Here is a 22,838-nt window from a genome sequence, read left to right on the forward strand (position 1 = left end):
TGGTAACAGTTTGAACTCCTGTGACCACGGTGACCACGGTAACAGTTTGAATTCCCATGACCACGGTGATCACAGCAGCCAGTACTACGTGGCTATGGAAACAGCAACGCTTCCTCTGCAGCCATCCCTACGGTGAATGGCTGGGAGTGAGTCCAGCAGACCAGCGCTCTACGGTCTCCTCAACATCAGCACTTTCTGCCCTGTGCTCTGCTCTCCCTCCCTGCCTCTCTATCTCACTCTGTTTCCTTAAGAAAAACACAGACACACAAAGGGAGAGGGGAAGAGAAGGAAAGAGATACGGAAACAGAGAAAGTGGGATAGACACGGATAGGGAAAGAAGAGAGATGAGGGACAAAGTGAAGGGAGAATAGGGAAGAGAAAGAGACAGTAGGGGAGATGATGGGCATAAAGGGGAAAAGGGCACAAGAGAATAGAGAGACAGACAGACTGACAGACACACACACACACACACACACACAGACAGACAGGGCAACTCTTCTAGGCCTGACCTCTGCAAACAACCTGGTCGCCATGGCAATAGTCACATGCCAAGAAGTTCAGACGGGCACTTGCAGGTACGGCTGGACCTCAGCACAAAGCACTGCGCTGCAGCAACCAGGCGCATAAACAGCTCTCTGAAGTCTCCACTGCTGAAGATAATATTTATTTTGCGTCCAGTCGCGCAAATTTGATTTTCGAAATGTCATCTTTGCCTAATTTGTCGTCGCTGATTTTTTTTCTTTCCCCCGACGGCAGCAGGAGCGGTTCTGACAGACCGAGGCGGAGATGCGATCGGAATGGAAAATGCCGTTTCGGAGTGCACTTTGTATGTTTTAAGCTCCAATACAAATACTTGTAAAATATTCATCGGAGCTGGGAGAGCTTTGTGTAAAAAAAGCCCTGTGGTGCGTACAAAAGCAAGGGGGAAATTTCTTCTCTTTGTTCTTATTGTTTCACGCTCTCCGGAATGTTGCCGTCCAGGGAGTGCGTCTCTTCCTTCGCCGAAGTCCTCGCGGACATCTCGTTTCGACGATAAACCTGCATAAATCATCGTCCGCACCGCAAATCCGGGAGATGCCGTCGCGGTCCAGAGGGCAACGGGTGACCCGGGGAAGGACACGCGCCGGCCAGCGGCCCTGATTTCGAGGGCACGCGTGACGGGAACACGCGTGACAGGAACACGCGCTGAACACGCCGGTGGAGCGTGAAAGCCAGCAGTCAAGAGGGGAGACCGCATCGACGCGAAGCGACAATCTCGCAGCCAGGCAGCAATTAGGGCGTTGCGTCACGGACGCAAGATGTCGTGCTTTACGGATGACTTTCATAAAGCAGCGGCCTTTCCGACGGAATAACATGGGATTCCGATGCGTGGGGCCTTGGGAACCGAACAGGGAAGAAGAAGCTTATTTATTCGATTTATTCAAATCCATCTCATCTGCGGCGCTCAGAGTAATGCGGAGACTGTTGACGGCATTTTTTTAAAAACCTACCGGTGTTACTCGAGCGAAGAATACGAAACCTCAAACCCGGAGAGAAAGGTGAGAGTGAGTGCAAGAAGTCAGCCGCTATATTTTCTCAAACAAACGGTAAACGAAAACACGGCGTCTAGTCAATACTCGTCCGTAAAAGCTTTTCCAACTAATGCGTTGACAAGGAATTTAAGCAAAAGGACCATCAACTACTTATGACTAATTCGGAGTGCAAACATTATTCCGTCATTGTTACAAAGAGGCTACACTTGAAATGAACTGCAAATAATGTGCCATTACTTCGCGAAAGCACGGACCCAAAAGCCCACGCCAGGTTCTTACAGCGCATTAATGTTTAGCCGGTGGCCCTAATGCCAACCCTGAATAACCTGGAAACAGCGTCTGATGAATATTTAACTCTGTGCCTTGGCGAGCGTGAGCACACTAATGGACACCGGGGGTCTTGGCTTTTAGACATACATGAAGGTCGGTGGAAATGAAAATGGCAGGGAAGTGTGTACAGCGTGTACGGTTTCAAAATTTAATATCGCGCCGGCCGTGCGCTGAAGACATCTCAATCGGGACGGCCTGCATAATTCATGGCCCCTCCCCCCGGGCGGGGGGGCTCTCTGAAGTCGCCGCCGTTCTCGCTGTTTAACCGACTACTTCGGCTTTCCGAAACGTGAACGAACGAGCAGGAAGCCGGACGGGCGTGTCCGCGAGGGCCCCACCGCGTGATCGATCGGAGACGGGGGGGCACAGAAACGCGCGGCTCACGACTCGCGGGCGGCGGCGCCTCCCCCCTGCCCCCCCCCCCCTCCGTCCCGGCGAGTCGCTCGCCCGTTCTGAAGCGGGAGCTGGAGAACGAGGACTCCTACAGAGCAAGCGCTACGCACGGATTTGTCTGTTCTGGAGTACAGCCCATGTACTGTACCACGAGCTTGCACACTGTTATCACTTTATGTTTGTTCTTTTTCTTTTTTTAAAATTATTCAGAGCAAAAAAATGATTCGACATAACATTTAATTCCCTTTGTAAACACAATACCAGGGGCTGCGAACACTGGCATCGTCAGCCAAACTGTTACAAAAATAAGCATGTGAAGTGTGGCGAGCACAATGTACGGATCGCGAGAAAACCGAAATATGAAAGCACTTCCAGCAACTTCAGCTGAGGAGAGCAGAGGAGACCCTGAAAGCCCGCGTTGTGTCAAAGCTCTCGCTGTCAGCTGAGAGGAGATCTGGCCATCGCTGAAAGTGTTACAGTATATAAGCGATGACTCCGTTCTCTATAATCTCTTCAGAGGGAGGGCGTTTGGGTAGGAGGGGCGGAATTATCAGGCCGGAGCGTTCCGTTCGAGTCAAAGCCTGGGATTCCGCGTCAGCTCCGGCGTTCCATTCATCATCTCTGCTTCCCAGCTACAGGAGGTTCCGGGTGATAACATGAATTGGCGCTCCTACAGCGCAGCTGATCCACACAGGCGTACTGTACGTCTAAGGGCGCGTCCCCCCTCTCCACGGCACTGTCCTGGGTCTCGTCCCCTTCAGCGATCCTCACGAGCTGCATCCAAACGGAACACTGCAGCAGGGAGGGAGCGTTCAATGCTAAGAACACAGAGGCGACCATCTGCTTAATCACCATGAGCCGTGCAGCGAATGAGTCAGCACCAGCACCAGCACCAGCACCAGCACCAGAACGTCATCACCAGACGCGCGTGCCTTAAAACACACCGCGTATCTGCTGAAAGGCCGGTTCGATTTAAAGCATTTCCCATCAGCAGGAGAGAGAGAGCGCCGCGGTAATGAAACAGACTGATAGATCGACGTTCTCTGCCAAGACCGCAGGGGGCGGGGCCTGTGGAAAGGCCGGCGAGGGTCAGCAGTCGGGGCGGCGACCCGGCGTGTTTAACCAACGCCCAGGTCCGGTTCGCTCGCCCACGCCACCATTTTGCTCCAGTCATCCAGCCCCACCCCTCCCCCCCCCCCCCCTCCTCAGCCGTGACCGGCGGCCCTGACCGGGGCGAGAAGGTCCTTGGACCTCGACCTCCTGCCCCGGCTCGGTCTGCGCCCCTCTCCCCGCCCGAACGAGGCGGACCCGTTCGCTGAGGTTCTGAGTGAGGTACGAAACGGGCCCTTGATTAAACCGCACAGACCGCAGCGAGCATGCGCCGTGCCCAGGGAGGAACACAGAGGATCTGCTGCAAGAGTAGGTGAGCCTGCGGAGAAACCGCAGAGCTTCGGAAGGAAACAAAAAAAAAAAGCGGAGGCCTTATTTAATTTTTCAACAGAGGCTTCTGCCTGGTTTCCCCAGACGACAGGCCGTCTTGTTTTACAATGGAGCAGAGTGCTTCTGAATTTCTTTCCCTATGCACAAATAATGCGGTAGGAATCAAACTTGTAATTTCTGCATGGTAATTCTTATTCATTCCCAAATGTTGACAGTCTGTTTAGGTGCTTGTGTTGGACTACTGATGAGCACTTAAAATGCCACCACTTACAAATACAGCAAACACGGGCCTTTAAATATAATCTATTCTTGCATTACTGCCAGAAATTGTTCTGTCACAGGAAGATTTTTGTTGCATTTTCCCACATTTTTTCCAGCTTGGAAAAATTTTGTTGGAACTGGGTGAAAACTGTTTGCCAGCTTAATCTAAAGCACTTGCTTTTTGTGTAATTAAGCACTCCACGGCCCAGAATGAATTGTAAGCATGCCAAATTGCCAATGCTGAATGTGATGATTCGGGATTCCATTTGGTAATGCATAACTGGCCACAGCGCTGCCCATGGAGGAAGGGTTTCGGTCAGAAGGATACTCCCCATTACATAAACCAACGATGACTTCCGACCAATCAGGTGCCACCGCACCAGCATAACACACATGCTGAGGGAGTGATGGGAAATGGCAGCAATCATGGGCGTCTCAAACCGAAGAACAAAAAAATACGAAACTCTGAATCCATAACAGGACTGAGAGTGCCTGAGGTACAATACATTTTTTGCTTACAATCATTAGCACTGGTTTTCTCTGGGCAGAAACCTTCTTCTGCTGGTACTCCAGCCTAATCAGACAGCTGGACAACAGAGAAGGGGGATGGGGGGGGGGGGTAAAGAGGAGCACGACTGTAACCTGAGAAGAATAACAGCCCCCCCCCATCCCAAACACACACACACACAAAGCCCCCACCAGCCTCCGTACACCCACAGCACGACAGTGACGTACAGCCCGCAGGGACTGGTCCATCTCACGCTGGGTCTCTGTAATGACATTGTTCCACAATTAGCAATAGCCCACTGCCTTCCTCATTTCCACGCCAGCACACTGGAAACGCGGTTTTGTAATGCAAATGAAGCATTTTCCAACACCGTGCGAACAATGCATTTCCATGACAGCCTCTCATCATTTTTATTTCTTTATTCACAAAATGAACAATCAGTATTTATAGGGCCTAATGCATAACCAATATTTACTGGCATTTAGTTTAGAATACTCTTGATACATTTCTAAACATGGTTATGAAATGTAGGCTATAGCCTGCTGAGAATAATTATCGTATATATCTTCTTTGATAGCACACAGAAATTGTCATGTATTCTTTGACTACAAGAAAAAATTCTTGGCTTATAAGGAGGAAGTGATTGTAGTGATTGTGAACGCTCACTTGGGGGACATCATAATATAATGAAGAAATATAATGTCATAAAATATGTAAAATAATAATATGAAATATTAATTTTGACCCTTTAGGGGAGGGTCTTAGAAGTACAGTTTGTTTAAAAAAAGGCTGCACGGCAGAGATAAGAAGATATTACAACAATTTGCTTATCTTGTTCATCAAAAAACTGTTTCTAAAACAAGTTTTCTGCATGCAACGATGGGGGAAGCTTTTCTGTAGATCTGCTTCCAAGACTTCCATTTCACTCTAAGCCTGGCGGTTGAATTTGTTTGTCAGAATACTTGACTGTGCTAACAGCAAGCCTGATTCTAGCTGCCTGTGTCTTACTGCACTGTCACCGACTCCAAAGTCTTTATCTAGGCAATCCAAACTTGTGGTGCAATGATAATAATAAGCTGTGTTATCTTTAATAATTGGAGCACCATTCATTTGTAAACACAGGTTTTTGCGCTAACTACGTGAGGGAAATCATACTATTTGCATAACGGTTTGTACGCAACTTGTAAGCTCACATCATACTTGTATGGCAGGGAAACCGTGTGGCAGCCTACTGTCCGCTCATGAAGAAAAGGGTTCGAATCCCAGCCACAGCACTTTCCTGCACTTTGATCCTATCTCCCTCTCTCTGTCTCCCTCTCCACTTTCCTCCTGTCTGAATAAAGTAAAAAATACATCATAAGGAGAGCAGACTCAGTCAACTCACCTTTTAGGAACAAAAAAAGTGACTAGGCTACAGCAATTACTGAAGGTAATACGGTGTATTTGGACCGACGCACCCACGATTTAGGACTCGTCAAAGTGCAGCCTAATGAATACCGCATATTCTTCTCCGGAGCATCGCTGCTCTTATTAACCTATTTAAATTCACTCCATTTTGTATGTTGGTCTGGATAAGAGGCCCGGCTAACTGAAGGTAATGTAATACGGCGTAATGAGTCAAACCGGAGGGAGAGCCTCTCCCACCAGCAGAATTAGGCTAAGTCTGGGACGGGCGGCGGTAATGGAACAGATAGAGAGCTCTGGAGGAGAGGCTCTCGGGCAAAAGGTCCCCGGTCCGCAAACCCCCCGATCTCGAGGGCCGGGGAAAAGAGGCATCGACAATTTTATTTTATTTATGTTGTATTGTTAATACACGTATTGTATTGTGACGTAATTGTGTTGTGGTTTGTTGTGCTGTGTTGTGGTGACTGGAAAGCACTTTGGCGCAACTCCTGTTGTTTTTTTACATGTGCTATAAAAATAAAAGTGACTTGACTTGACTTGACAGCAAGCGGTGAACGTGCAAACGGTCCGGGACCAGGTCTTTACCGCACAGCGACCGACGAACACAACCTGCGTCGATCCGAGGGAACGGGATCAATCTTTTTTTGGATTCGGGAGGACTAACAACCCCATAAAGCCCGGGCCTGTTTAATGACAGCACAGTCGACTGCTGTATGGCAGGTCCATCAACGCATCCCCGCAATTTACGAGACGCCTCACCGCCAACCTCTCCATCCTGCTCTCCGGAGCCAGCCGGCCTCGGGCAGGATATAAACGCTTTAACCACGCGGAGCCCCCGCTTTTTTTTTTTTTACACGAGCCGCCGCGTCGTAGATTTCGGCCGAAACGTCGTTCCGCGTCGCAGTTTCACCGCAAAAAAATAAATGAAAAATAAATAAATAACGCTTGAAAAAGGTGAACGCTGGGAGCGTGTGGAAAAAAACGAGAACTTCCTTCAGTTCTCACGGGAGTGAAAAGACAAAGAGTGCGCACCGCGAATTCACCTCGATTTATATTTAGCTGCAGAGCTCTAATTGCTTACAGCATTACGCTTTCTGCAGATTTCCGGAGATTCAGCAGATTTCTGCAGGCGCGCGGCAGGGCCCTGTTTTGACGCCACGAAACGGTGCGCCAGGGGGACAAACGCAGTTGGTTAGTGTAACTCCGCCATTTTCACGCAGCGCTAACGCAAAAACGTAACGGTTGAACCGCTGTTTTTATTTGCCCCCCAACCCCCCTACCCCTCTTGTGCCGTGTGGGTGTGAATCGGTTGTTTGATGGAGTGGATGGACATAATGCACAGTTCAGTGTTGTCGTAACCACAGCCGTAAAAGTGCCAACAGGGGGCAAAGCTAGAGAGGGATCCCATGTACTCACACATTTACAATAACATTGAATCATATATCCATCATCCCAATATAAATTCTTGTGAAATGGGAACTTTGTATCTACAACTGCTTTCCCTTGTTGATTTTCATGTAACAGGTCAAAGTGAATACAGGCCTGTAACTTAAGAGGAAGATTAGGTTTATTGGTAAACATACAACATGTCAAACAGACCATATGAATAGGCTACTAATCAGTTGTGTCCTCAGTTAATCAACCAATTTAAATTAACCTTTATTTATACTGGGTAGGCTGACTGAGCACTGATGCTCTTTTACAGCACCCCCCCCCCCTGCATGGCTTTGGATCAATACCTGTACCCTGACACCTGAGAAAACCAGAAAGGATCAATCCTGGAATAGTCCTGAAATCACGATACTCAGACAAGGCACGGCCTATAAGCAGACCCATACAGTCGAACAACCCCGCTGAGATGGCCACCCTGTCCAAGTCATACTCAAATGTCTTCTATTTATAGTAACGCAAGGGCAAACAATTCTATCAGATCTGCCAACCTATCGGGCTTCTGAGAGCTCCATGGAACACACTCTGGCCGTTAGACCGCAGATGTCACGGCCGAGGGCAAGGGTCCTCCATTACTTCTTAATGTGATCTAGAGCTGGCGCTGTCACATTTAAAACAGAACAGAGGCCAGATACAGGAACAAGCTGCTCCTCCTTCGGCGTTTCCGATATCGGGTTTTTAATTTGCCGTGGTGACAGCGACTGGCACAACAACAGTGGCATTACGGGCGGGGTCACTTCTGTACGTCGCTTCGGATAAAAGCGTCTGCTAAATAAATACAATGTAATGTAGCCTAATGTAATGTTTAGGTTGGTTATGTGCAACCACCAAAACAGCGGGGGGGAAGTGGAACACCCAAAGACGCTACAGGTGCGTTTGCAAATGCTGCCTTCCTCAACATCGTTCGATGTAAAGACGCGGCTTCACAGCAAGAGCCGCGCCGCGGCGGCGGCGAGCGCAGGTGCCCGTGTTCGACAACCTCAACGCTTAAAAGCACTGAATCATCCAGTGCACAAAAAAAATAAAAATACACAGCGCCTGACAGGACCCTGAGAGGCAGGGTGCTTAATAATGCCACCGGAGCCTTCCCCGCTCGAGCAAGAGGGACCGCCTGTTTTTGCACCATCATCGCTTCCAGGAAAAAAATGCGCAGCTGAGGAGAACAGAGAGAGAGGCTCCCGCCCGCCTCCGAAACGTCGCTCGTTACCGTCGCGCGGAGCGGCGGACGTTGGAAACGGGCTAGCGCCACTGTCGCACAAAAAAAAAGATTCAATCACAGTATTTACACAAGGTAATGACTGGTTTGCAGCTCGTCTGTAAAATCGTTTATAATCTCAATGGCGGGTGACCGTTTAAGCAAACATCGTTCTTACCGCCGGCGTCGCGCATGCCGGCAGACAACTGAGGAGAAAGAACAAATGACCAAAACATCTCATCTCTCATCTCCGGCGGTATTTAAAGGGGGAAGGGGGGGGGGGGCTTAGATTGTGTTTTTTTTTTCCCGAAACCAATCTTGATATATATTACATTTACACAGAGACAAATCAGAGGAAGCAATCACACACCGCTGAAGCATATATAAAAAGGTGAATTGCTCGCCGCAAATAATGCTCCATTGCCACGGAATGACTAAATAATAATGTCAGCTCTTTTAATACGTCCACGTGATACCCCGTTTAAAATGCGGGTTTAGAAAATGTAGGGGCCGGATTAAATGCTCTACATCGAGGAAATAAAATCCAAATACGTACATTCCATTAATAGTTTTATAAATGTATATTACATTTCAAAGCCATTATTATTACATTTACATTACAGGCATTTAGTAGACGCTCTTATCCAGAGCGACACACACAACTTTTTCACATAGCATTTATACAGCTGGATACATACTGAAGCAATGCAGGCTAAGTACCTTGCTCAAGGGTACAACGGCAGTGTCTTATCCAGGAATCGAACCTGCGACCTTTAGGTTACAAGGCCAGTTCCTTAGCCATTACGCTACACTGCCGCCCGCTGCACGGCATCACACACACAGGAACTCAAAGGCATCCCGAGTGAATTGTGCCGGCTTCGCGTAGCGTCGTGGCTGCGCTCCCGGTCTGTTTCCGACTGAGTCACGTTCGACGCTCTGTGGGGTCCGCTGCTGCAGGCTCGAGGCTCTCGTGTGTATGCACGGCAGCGCTCGGCTCTCACAGCACAAATAAAACGGGCCGGCCGAGGCAGCGTAACGAGCCGTCCCCATCCGTCACAGCGGCGCGAACTAGCGAGAGAGCGAAGAGCAGCGTAACGATGACAGTACCTGACATCACAAAGAGAACAAAAAGAACCCCCCCCCCCCCCCCCCCCCAAAAAAAATAAAGAGTATTCCTACACCTGCTCGTGTTTCAACTCCAGCTTTTGATTTTAGGTGCGTTTTGTTAATTACTGAAGCAAAACTAATCTAAACTAGTCTGGACGTGTCCCACATACTTAAGCCGGACGAGGCCCCCCATTAACTACAACGCTGGAGTGGAATGATATGCCATCAGAATCCACGGCACACCTGATGTCCTCTATGATGGACGCACGGCATAAGGCTGGAAAATCACTTCCCATGAAGAAATGAACAGGCAGATCTTCTCTGGGTTTTGCCAGGGTTCTGCGTTATCGGCGCAGGGTTCGAAGCTCCGGACGCCCCCTCCCCAGCTGGAGTTTCGCGGGGGCGCCTCCTTCTCGACCCCACGTTCCAGGGCCCCTGGGGGCCATCGCGGGACACCAGCCAGCTGTCATCCAAAATGCACGACACGTGTAATCTCTGATAACATCGGGCATAAGTGCTTCCTTTGAGTGGCCCTTAGCGTAAATGTCATGAAGAGCGCGCCGGCTGCTCAGGGGAACGCTGGGTTTAAAATACCTTTTCCTGGAAAACGCGACGCCAAGGGCCGGGCTGTAAAAGCACGGACTGCACTCTAACCAGCGTGGAGCGTTTGCTTCTGTGCTTTCTGTGCTGCTGGCAACCCCACACGGAAACCGACCGTATGAAAATACGTCCGTTCTCCTGTAGGATGCAGTTCTGTTCCGTTCAAATTTCAGCGAAAATGCAATCCACTAATTAAGAAAGGGCCTTTACTTCAAGGATCACTGCCATCAAAAGCTCGCTGCAGGTGGTTTTAATTTACTATGGCTGACAAACCTTCAGGCCCACGTTACGTAAAGCAATACAAATGCAATTTGTTTCACTCGCAAATTCAGATGCAAGACCCAGTGCGAATCACTTGCGCCTCAGTACACAGAATTACCTAGATGATAATCTTACTCCATAGTAACAGCCAATCGGTGTGCCATTTGAAGTGAGAAGTCACATGATTTAGCCTAAACCAGGCAATGAGAAGCCCACTCACCCCCCCCCCCCCTTTTTGTTGCTGCAAATAGCACATATTTAATTATAATTGCTGAATGCTAACGCTATGTTCTCCAAATTCTTATTTTAATTGCCAGTATGCCCGCTTGTAATGAGACAGCAACTTTAAATATGACATGGAAAAGCTGTCATGGTGGTTTGCGTGTAAGAGAATACCATTGTATTTGGTAGTTATTATAATTCCATTTGAAATGCCTAAAAACCACAATAGTAATATGGCATGCAATCACACCACACACACACTGTTGCGCAAGTAAACTGCTAAGCAGGCCTGGAACATGGTTTTAATTGAGCTGCTGTTAGCAGCTCTCACTTCTGGAGGGTTTTGCATGAATCAATAATAATGCAATAAATCATGGAGTGGGTCTATTTCTTTTAAATTATTTCAGTGATAAAATGTAAAGCCTTCAATTTGCGTGTGTTATGCGCAGCACTTGATTACAAATGAAATAATAATTATTGCACGATACCAGCGATTGTGAAGATGGTGTCTTGAAAGCTGAAATGTAATTCATCACTTAGCTCCAGTTAAATGGGATTACGAACCTCAGCCTGCAACAATGATAATGATCTGTGCGATCATGGGCACGTGTGTGCTTGCATGCGCCTGTGTGTGTGCATGCATGCGCGCGTGTGTGTGCATGCATGCGCGTGTGTGTGTGTGCATGCGTGTATGTGTGCGTGTGTGTGTGCGTGTGTCTGTGTGTGTGTGTGTGTGTGTGCGTGTGTGTGTGTGTGCATGTGTGCGTGTGTCTGTGTGTGTGTGTGTGGTGTATGTAGTTCTGCATCCAGGCTTCTCAGTCTCCACCCTGTACTCTTAAGCCCATTCATCTGCTCCATGCAGTGTAGGCATAGATGCAGGCTATGTTTTTATGAAATATATATATAATATCATACAAAATAACTGAAATATAAACTCTCTCTATATAGCCTTATGTGATTAAGTAGCTTTTTATGCAAAACGAAGGTTAGAGCACACTCTGAATGGACAACGCGTTAATAGACACCATTATCAATTCAGTGTGAAATTGCAGAGGCTAACGGTAGTTATTCAGCTTCTCTGCAATCCCCGTTCTGCTCACTCAGTCCCATGTAATGACCTCATTGATGACATCACAAAATCCCTTAAAAGCACCAGTGAACAGCACGCATTGGGAGAGTAATGGCTTTAGCCTACATGTTATGGTACGGAGGGAAAAACTGTACATCGATGCAGGTTTTAGTTCACAGGTCAAAGGTGTTCTGCGAACAACGGAAGATTAATAAGTTTCAGCCTTCATATAATGTTGTATTAAAAAGGTCATTGTCATATCCTGATTGTTTCTGATACTGTACTTCAATAATTCAAAAAAGATCCCACATACCGACTAAAACTATAGGCTATAAAATTAAACGAAAGTACAAAATACTAACCAACTAGGAAAGAAATAGTCCTACATTGCTATCCTGGCGAGAAGAATGCAAAGCTTACTATTTTACTTAAATTACAACCCGGTATTGTAAAAATGTTTTCGCAGTTGGAATGATTCCCTACCATATTGTGAAATACTGACCCCTCTTGCCAACAGTGGTACTGCTGATTGCCGAGCCAGGTGCATGAGTTTTACACCGAATTCCACGCGAATCCGGACAATGTTTTACACAATGTCATTTTTACTAATGCGTTTTTCTCCCCTCAGTGGCAGAAACCCAAGCTGGATTTGCATATAGGAGTGTGTTGTACAGCTAGTCAGCGCGTGGTTGCTGAGTCATTAGTCCTCGCAGCATCGATGCCATTTTTTATGCGAAGCGCAGGTAACCTAATGAGACTCAGCGTCATCATCTTCTCACGCGTGGGCTTTTCACCAGGGGCAATAGCAAATCCTCTTAATGAACTCTCCATTATTGTTGACAACGGAGTCTTTCCCTCTGGTGATTACGGGTCTCGGTGGGAGTTTGCATTGAAAGCATGAACCCTGTAACCGGCGCAGTCAACTACCTACAAAGGCATATTGGATAATCGCAAACTCAGTGAAGCACATTATGCAGCTATTTCGCCTCTTAATCCAACCGACCGTGCTTAACTCCTGGTGCGCGGACGCCGCGTGCGTGATGTCACAACGGTTTTCGGCGTATTGCGTTTATGAAATTTTAACAGCTTTCGATGTTAAGAGCCCGCGACCCGTGATTACCTGGCGGTGATTTTCTCACACTCTTCGTAAGTTGCAGCGCATTAACGATGCATTATGCAAAAAAAATGTCACATCTGTACAATGCAGCTTCCTGCTTTCTCCTAAAGGAAAATGCAAGGACCGTAATTTTGAAGCACTGGATATTGCTCTAAAATTGGCCGGTGTTCTACCACTATACCTCCTGAGGGAAAGCACCCTCTTTTATTTTACCCACATTATTATCCATGTTTTTTTTTTATACCAGCACTTTCCGTCTTTCACAGAAGTGTCGTTTTTATGCAACTTCGGCAGTAATAAAAATACAGCGTGGGCCCTATTCAGTCGTTATCCAGCCGTTTCACACAAACTTCAGAACAGGACAGCGCGGACATGTTGGTTAGGGATGTGAGGAAGTATTGAAAATGCACGTTTCGTATGCATTTTATATTTCACGTGAATGAGTTTAATATTTTATGAGAAGATGACTTTCACTGTATTGACAGACCTCGAGATTCATTTGTATTTTTTTGGAACTTCATAACCACGAGGGACAGATCACGCAGTGCATCATGGTGCTTTCATGTCTGGGCTATTGTTATTAGATATACACTATATGACCAAAAGTATCTGGACACCCCTTGGTCTGGAGTAGTCTTTCATGGTTTAGGCTAGGCCCATTAGCTACAGTGAAAGTAAATATTAATTCTACAGCATACAATCACATTCTGGATGATTCTTTGCTTCCCCAACAGTTTGGGGAAGGCCCTTTCCAGCTTCAGCATAACAATGCCCCCCAGCACTCAGCGAGGTTTCATATAGGCCTACAAATTGTTTTGTTGAGAATGGTGTGAAAGAACTTGCCTGGACTGCACAGAGCCCTGACCTCAACCCCATCCAACACCTTTGGGATCAATTGGAAAGCTGCTAGCTGGGTCTAATCACCCAATCAGTGCCCGACCTCACTAATGCCCTTCTGGCTGAATGGAAGCAAATCCCTGCAGCAATGCTCCAACATCTCATGTAAAGTCTTCCAGGAAAAGTAGAGGTTGTTATGCACCAAAGGGTGGACCAACTCCATATTAAAGCCCATAATTTTGTATGAGATGTTGGATGTATACTTTTGGCCATGTAGTATATCTGTTGTCAGAAGACTTAAAGAGATAACAGAATATGGCTAGTAGTCTCCTCATTCAGTCTCCCTGGAACAGACCATACTCTCCTAGAAGAAATTCAATTTAAAAACAATCTGTTGACACACAGCAACTCGTCATCCGTTTTTACATTCAGACAGTCAGAACGTGCAAACGCATGGTAGCAATGCATTCTGGGTGGCACCTCGTAGTTTAACTTCCAGCGGGGAGAGCAGGTACCGAACTGCGGAGAGCTGCGCTCGTACCCGCGCCAGAAGAGCCGTATTAAATCCACCGGGCGGATAAAAGGACGGCCGTCTGACGTTCGCTCGGTGTCGCCGCCGAGCCAGAGTCGGGCCCGCCGGGCGCGGTGCGCGTCTGCGTCGAGACGTCGGAGGTAGCTCCCCGCCGGGCTGACGCAATAAATGGTAAATGGTAAATGGACTGCATTTATATAGCGCTTTTATCCAAAGCGCTTTACAATTGATGCCTCTCGTTCGCCAGAGCAGTTAGGGGTTAGGTGTCTTGCTCAAGGACACTTCGACACGCCCAGGCCGGGGTTTGAACCGGCAACCCTCCGACTGCCAGACAATCGCTCTTACCTCCTGAGCCATGTCTCCCAATAAGGTAATGAAAGACAACAGCTTGTTATTCTGGACGAGGAACCGTTTCATTCCACCGACGGCGGTGGGTCCCACGTCGCCGCGCCGCGCGTTCGGTTTCCACAGCTGCTCCGCAGATGGCTCAGGTCTCGGGAACGCGCCCGTCAAGAGCGGCTGGCGAGGAACCGGGAAAAAGGGACGGCGCGAAAAAATATAACCGTTTGGGCCGCGAGGCACCAGATACTTCCCGGAACAGCGTGACGATGTCTAACTGAGTGAGGGATCGGCGTAACTCCGCACCATGCTAAAAAAACTAGGCCCAGGGACCCAGGCAGTTTAACAGCAGGCCTGGGTAATGTACTTGAACACTGTATTTCACTTTGTTTTAGTGAAGAAATGCTGTATCCTTTAGGTCAGAAATAGACACCAAAATGTGAACTGAAGCCAGAAATAGTCAAAGTCTGGGAAACGTAAAAAAAATAAATAATCAGAAATATAAACCGAGGAATAGGCTAATGCTTGATCGAACACAGAAACGTAATCTGCTTTTACAGAAGGCTGTCTGGCACGTCCTCTCTCTCCAGGAGACTCTTACTGCCCAGGCAGGGAATATTTGTTCAAAGACAATTGCGCGGTGAAGTCTTGAATTATTTCCTGGAAGTCCCCCGAGGGGTGGGGGGGGGGGGGTGTGTGGGGGATGTCAAAGGCGGCGTTCGTGGCCCGGCTGCGAACGGAGAGCGGAGAACTGCCGCATTCTCGGGAGTGTCTCACCCCGTGGTGGACAACGGCATCACCTCACTTCTCAGCTCGCGAGACGGAACCCCAGAGTTAGTGGGGGGGGGGGGGGGCACTCGGGGGATTCCTCCGCCGCAAGGTCGCCCGAGCGCCTCGTCTCTTTTTCGCGGCGCCCTCTTGTCGAACGGCCCTCTCGAGAACCGGCGAAAGGCGAAAAAAAAGGGGGCAAAGGCAGAGTCGCCTTCGACCTCGGCGCTCTTTCTCCGCTAACCGCTACCGGCCCGACCGCGTAAACCGGGAGCGGCGAGGACCGCCGAGCCCGACCGCGTCTGCCGTCCGCACGACTCCTCCGCCCGGGGCGAACCGGGAACGGCGGCAGGGAGAGAGAGAGAGAGAGAGAGAGAGACGCTGCGCTTCATCTTCTGTTGTGCAGATCAGACGGGCCCGAAATAATTACCGTGGCAACGCAGAAATGGGCCAGTCTTCCCGGGGTAAATCTGCTGACAGCAGACAGCGGGGGAGACGTCTCCAAGCCGCCGCGGAGCTTCGTGTTTAATTGCTTACAGGATCTTATCGGTGTCGCGCCGCGCGGCGAGCCGACGTCGACACGCAAACCCTTCAAACGGACCGAGCAGGTACAGCGGCGCGGCGCCGATCCGTGACTGCGGAGAGGGAACGGAGCGACTCCCCCCCCCCCTATCCCGGAACGTTCCGGAACGTGCGCTGACGCGGCGGAGCTGACGGTCGAAGGAAATGCCTGTCGAAACCATTTTACGCTCCTTTCGAAAACACTTAAACAATGCTGTCAGGAGGTTAGCATAATAATTCATCACATTTTAAAAGGGAATTTAAAATTCAAATGCAATTATCTGCGATGGCACTACCGGTTAACTTCATATTGCTTTTAATCCCAACCATTATGTGTGACTTTTTGTTCTTTTCTGTCCTCATCGAGCAATTACGTCTTTCCCATTAAATTACCATGTTATGTTTTTCTGAATTATGCACTTATATTCTGTAATACCCTCAGTGAGGCTCTATGAGGGATTTGCCGTACTTGGAAATTTCACTATATCAAATAAAATACTGCTAACTGAACAAAGGACGATTATCTTGTGAGACTACATTTTCACGTTGGTTTCCACCCCATATCGGACCTTTCTCTAAGTCTTCATTGAAGTAGTTGAGAATTCCCACACTCTGCAAAAAAAGTCTGTCTTAACAAGTGTTTCAGTCTTGTAATGAGACTTAAAATCTTATTTCGTTCACTCAAATAAAAAATATTAGCTTGTTTGAAGTTTTCACTTGACAAGTGAAATCGTCTCACCCTTCTGGCAAATCTTGCAATGAGTCAAACTATCTCACCCCATTGGCAATCTTTTTGTCACATTTAGCCAAAATAAATTGGTTTTTGCATTGCATAATAATCATATGCTTCCAAAGGCAAACAACTGTGCTACATTTAGACTTGTTTTCAGACCATGACGACTGAAATACACTATATCTTTCCAAATAAAGCTTTTTATTTTATTTTACTGGAACTCCTACATGTTACAGGAAACACTGTGATTTCCCCGCAAAACCAAACAAACTAAAAACAAACGCAGGTTTCTCTGAAGAATGTCCGTTACTCTTCAAACAGATGCTTGCCTACCGCCTTAACACTCAAAAAGTAGGAACGCATGTAGGCCTAATTGTCAGTCTAGACTCCTGGTCTTCTGAAAGGCTCGCTCATTTGAGGGGCTTCTCATCTCCATCAATGAGGGAAAGTTCTAGAACATGGCTGCCTAATGGGATGGTTGAACCTCAGACAGTCAAAACCCTTACAGTTACAGTTCTTTGCTCTTGCCAACACGCAGAAGTAAAAATTTTTTTAAAAAGACTGATTTAATCCAGCCATGAGCTGACACTCGCAGGGCCTTATTAAAAGAGCTAGGGGGAAGCTCCATGACAACGTGATGTCATGACAGATAAAAAAGCGTTCCAAGAGGCTCATCGAAGTCTGTTGAAGTTGAAGAACCGTAACTTTTCTCGGCTTCATTACCATCTTACAAAGCTAAAGTGCTTTTTAAAAAATCTGTTTTATCTTATCGGGCACTCTTAAGCAATAATGTACAATAACAATTCTGTATTGTCTGTAGACTATACTGCGACCCATTCACAGCCCTGGATTTTTACAGGAAGGACTGCGGCCCCAAAAACCATCATATCCACAGTCCAGTTACACGATGGACTGTTCATACTGACAGCTCACTACTTTTTAATCATATGCAGTATGCATTTTGGATGTTCCACAGTACAGCTGCTGAACGCAATTACTCGAAGATATGAACGATGGACCACGTGCAGTTCACCACTGATGCGATGGAAAGCCAGTCGCAGCCACTGTCGGAAATTTCCAGTGCCTATATTTCAAAGAGAATTCCAAGCTAACGCGCGCTGCATTTAAGCTCGGGAAAGAGATTTACTGTCAGGCGAGGACAGCTCTGCGTCATCTTATTGCCGGGTATAAAAGTCACAACACATCTCTAATCAGACTCTAAGTGAAAAGCGTAAATTGCGTGGCCGCCATGCTAAATCTGTCTTTCTTTTTTTTTTTTTATTTACTGTGTGGGGCCACTGGGTCTCCTTACTGTGCCATGCTCTGATTTGTAATGAAAAGATTCACAAGGACAGGGCAGGATTCAGCAGAGGATCGTCAGGAGATGCAGGGAGGGAAAAAAAAAAGGAAGCATCAAAGCCTGGGTCCAGCATGCTGCCTGGATTTAATTAGTACACTGCGTGGACTACTCTTCAGTAATTGCACCCGCATTCATCACGCTTCCTACTGTCACGGAGAATGCCAAGTGCTCGTAATTGAAAAACTTTCCATTTCATATTACAATGCAACATCCACGCGGCGGTTTTAGGATTAGAGCACACTCCCCTCACATACATACACACACACACACACACACACACACAAACATGTGTGTAAGGGGTCCAGCCCCCTGTGTGATACTGTAAAACACATGAGGCATGAACAGATAGCATCAGAGGGCAGCGCATGAAGCTAATGAACAGCCGCGCGCTCGGGGGCAAGTCAGCGGCGGCTAAAAAAAGGACCTTCTAAGGCCAGCGAGGATCAGCCCGAGGTCTGAAGCGCACAGAGAGAGAGAGAGAGAGAGAGGGAGGGAGAGAGGGAGAGAGAGAGAGAGAGACAGAGAGAGAGAGAGAGAAAGAGAGCTGTGCAGAGCGAGCCTGGGGGCGGAAGTGCCCCCCCCCCCCGCTCGCGCGGCGCTACGTTTCTTACCCCGCCTCGGCCGCAACCCCCGTCGCCATCTGGGCCCGACCCGCCAAAAAACCACGCGGGTGTTTGCTGCTGAGATTCAATTTCGAAATTCATTAAGATAAATGCATTAAATAAACGAGTCCAATAGGTTCTCATTAAAGGGCTCCCGGAATGGGGGGTGGAGGGGGGAGGCCTTGGCTGAGTTTGCTTGGACCTGTGGGGGGGGCGGTGGAGGATGAAGAACGGGGGGGGGGGGGGGGGGGCGCAGTGGCCCCTCTCCAGAACTGGTATAGGCCTCACAGGCTCGGGAATCAAAGGGAGGCTGCACGTGCGCTGCTCCTGGTCCAGCTGCTCTCGCTTGGCTCCGGAGCCAAGAAAAAAAAAAAAAAAAAAGAATTAAATAAATACTACAGCTGAGGGCTTCATCGAAACTGGAGAGAAGCCCGTGCGAGGATTACAGGGAGGGGTCTGGGCCCCCACCACCGAGCGCGATTATGCAGCGCAGCCAGACCAGCCAATCAGAGCTCAGCCCCGCGAGCGGCAGCACCAAAAACAACACCAAAAACACCGACAGCAGCGCTGAAGTGAGGAGTGTAAATGTCTGGGGGGGGGGGGGTGGCAAGGCGCTTCTTCCTCTGAGCTGCATGTAACTGTAATATCAAATTCCACCGCTTCCTTTAACGCACTGACGGCTGAGTCCTCCTTTCAGAGGGCTCTGAATAAGCATGGGGGAGGCGGAACCTGCGGAAGATGTTAAGTGGTGAGAAAAAGAGGTGCACAAAACAAGCATTCTGCACACTGCCACCTTTGTTGATCAGGTTCGACCGTTTCCATGGCAACAAATCCCAACATTGGATTTTCCTCGGAGCGCGCTTCTTGTGCTGAATGGTACACTGCCCAACACAGCCACATTCGGATATCAATACAGCGAGGAGGACTCCTTCAACTGAACAATGTCTTGAGTCCCCCCCCCTCCCCTCTACAACAGATATCCTTGAGCCAGTATCACAAGAAACATTTTTATTTTTATTTTTATTTTTTTTTAAGCGAGGCGTCTGGCTGCTTCCACTATGGGGAGAACCGGGAGTTTCGAGAGAGAGCGATCAGTCGTACAGGGTGTCAGTTTGCCTCTAAATAGAAGAGTGTTCCGTTTGCACACCCCGTTCTCGCGAGTGGCCGCCATTCACGAACGCGCAACGTCCCTTTCCAGAGGAGTCCGGAGTTCATTCAGCCCTCCCGGCTGGCCTAAAGCCGTGAACGAACAACAGGGGAGAGCGCGTCAAAAGAGGGAAAACAAGGGCTGTCGGCCTCTCTCACCTGCCCTGACCACTGTGAAAGAGCCGGGGGGGACGTGCTCTGCGCTCATTGGTATGCAGGAGGGGCGCCGCGGCAACACAGCTCCCAAAAGCTCCAGACAGCAGTGTTTGAGCAGCAATGGTTTCTCCATCAAAACGTAACCTCAAGGGGAGCGCGGGCATTGTGCTTGATGAAAGTGAATTAATAGAGTGACTGCCGCACGGCCTCACGGATTCCGTATAATAATGAATAACTTCTTGGCGAGGAACGACTTAGCGCCTTAGCCCGTCCCAAGGCTGCGGCAGCCCCGGTTTGCAGGGAGAGTAGCTAAAGTGATTTGGGAGGAAGTGCGTCTCAAATCTAAGGTTTTCTCAGCCTCTTTCCAAAGGGGCCAGTCCAACCGGCTAGCCCTTTATTCACTCTCATTTTCTCGGGAAAGAAAAGCTAAAGCAGGTCTGCTTTAAACTGAATGATGTTAACACCACTGGCTGCAAAGGCATTCTTCAAGCTAAGCCATCCAGTGCAACAAGCCTACATACCCTGACTTTCAATCCTGCATGCGCAGACTATGTGCCATGATTAAGACTTGGTTTATTAAAAATAGCATGGAAATATGAACATGACTGGACATGTTTTTTTTTCCCCCACTGAGGCTCTTACAGTCAACAGCATTGAAACTAATGGCACAACCCCTTCCAAACCCATTACAGTATTAAGCATCTAAAAAACCACCTGTGGCTAGATCCTCTGAAAGGAACACTCATAAAAATAGCCATTGGACATGCTAACATTCACCATCGAACTCCCACCCCCAACTAATCACCAAAACACATTTACAGATGCAACAGCACAGGCATGAGTGCACGCACATGCATGTACACACACACACACACACACACACACACACACACACACATCAGAAACTCTGTAGGTAAATTATATCTAATACCAAAAGCTGAAGAGAAAGTAGCTAAAAAACAGATGAGACCCAATCAAGTTCTGATTATGAATTCAAAGAGGTAGGATTACTCAGTAATTTCTCAAGGAGAAAGCACTTTATTCGCAAAGGAGACAAAAGAGAATGATGCAATTTAAAAAAAAAACTGATTGTGGAGTTTTATAGAATGGTGCTGAACAACCTGATACCGCCATGCCAGAGTAAAATGGAAAACGTATAACTCCAGCATAACGCTACTCCTGCCCTCTGCAGTCTTTCATAAGTTTGCGTTTTACTATGTATTGTTTACTATGTACATTGTGTGTGTGTGTGTGTATGATTGTGTGTAAGTGTACATTCCAATTCATTGTTACAATAATTACAACACAAGCGAAGCGATCCATGCACACAGTATAGTAATAATGAGATCATGCGTTGACATCCTACTTAAGCGAGGATAATACTGATCCACTTAGTACTTCACGTACAGCACTGAGCATTGAGAAAGCAATAAGCATGGACTCGAGAGATATGAGTTTGTCTTTTCTTTTCTGTTTTATCGTTAGCACGTACGCTGTCCAGCAACATCTCCGATGTAATTACCGGTAATGGTAAATTGTACACGAACCACAGTTTTTAAGGCGAGGTAGTCCACACAATCCTACAGGCGTGCACTTTTAAGGCAAATTCTGCGCATAATACAAACGCAGATCATATCACCAAGAATACAAATTACGATCAACGGATACAATTACACGGATACAACTTTCAGCCAAGTCTGTAGGGGAAGGGACCGAACTATTAGACAATGCATCTTAACTAGTCAGCAGTTGAACGAACGGCGATCTCTGGAAAAAATTTCGAAGATAACCCATAGCAAGCTGGCGGACAAACATCTGTTTACTGCATTATTCCGAAGTGAATAACAACAGCACGACAACACAATACTAATAATAATAATAATAATAATAATAATGTATGACTATGCAATATACGACTTATTTAGCATACTGTCTTTATTTCGCTTACATTTTCTTTTCCACATAGAACCACACTGCACCGTCCACTAAGACTATAGGCTATTGCTAGCGAGCTAACGTAACAATAGTTTCGACTAGGGAACCAACAACTGTGCTCTATGATGCAGCTCGCTGGCTAGCTGTAGAAACAGCAAGCTGCATTAGAAACAGAATGCATCACTAAAATTGTAATAATGCAGGACAAATTAAATTAACAATTCTATCTAGCGCCAATAAAACTGTAAAATATAAAATATGTTTTTTCATATTAGAAAATGCACCAAATGCATTTTTGCTTATAACCGGTTAGCTGGATATCTTGTTAAAATATTGCATTTTGCTTTCTTGTGATCTAGTTTGCTACCTGATACTGTCTATGTTCAAATAAATTTAAAAAAAACGTTATTCGCTAAATACAAATATTTATCCAAAATTACGATTAGCCTATACATTGTTCATATTTCCACAAGACAAAAAATCTCCATCCCTTACCTTATGGCAGCTAGCTAGCTTGCTAGCAACCTCCTCCTAGGAATGCATTCTTTGTTGATGCACTTGATCCTTAGCTAGCTAATTTGAAAACTATTTAATCAGGACCGTTAGCTAGCGAGCTATAACTGAAAACAGCTTTCAGAAATACATGAAGCTAGTTACCTGCTAGGCTATCGGGAAAAGGCACATCTTATTCAGTCTTAAAAACACGCGATCTCGTGTTTTATTTCTTTCTAATAATGATATAATCAGCCACTTCATTTTTCTTAGTGCCAAATACAGAGATCAAAATGTCCTGGCAATTCACCCACGCAGCATATGTGTCCCCCATTCTGTTTATTATTTACGGTATATTCCAATTATCAGACAGCAGATCCTTTCGGTGTATATCCGTCAAAGACAGTTACATATTTTTTTGCTGGACCTAGATTTAAAGGCAAATAAAGGGAGAATGAGAGACAGGTTTCTCCGCTACGGAGAGCCAGA

General features: G+C 47.3%; 1 protein-coding gene across 2 annotated transcripts in view; it reads right to left on the reverse strand.

Annotated features, from left to right (window-relative positions):
* Positions 1-22,838, reverse strand: part of b4galt2 (UDP-Gal:betaGlcNAc beta 1,4- galactosyltransferase, polypeptide 2) — a 123,921-nt gene extending 101,083 nt beyond the window's left edge. The window contains exon 1 of one of the 2 annotated variants that reach the window (XM_035422636.1): positions 22,515-22,838. The gene's annotated coding sequence lies outside the window, so the exon portion shown is untranslated. Of the gene's footprint in view, positions 1-22,352 lie in introns of both variants that reach the window. The other variant, XM_035422635.1, reaches the window with a different exon arrangement.

The sequence above is a fragment of the Anguilla anguilla genome, chromosome 6 (genome assembly GCF_013347855.1).
Source record: "Anguilla anguilla isolate fAngAng1 chromosome 6, fAngAng1.pri, whole genome shotgun sequence".
Classification (NCBI taxonomy): domain Eukaryota; kingdom Metazoa; phylum Chordata; class Actinopteri; order Anguilliformes; family Anguillidae; genus Anguilla; species Anguilla anguilla.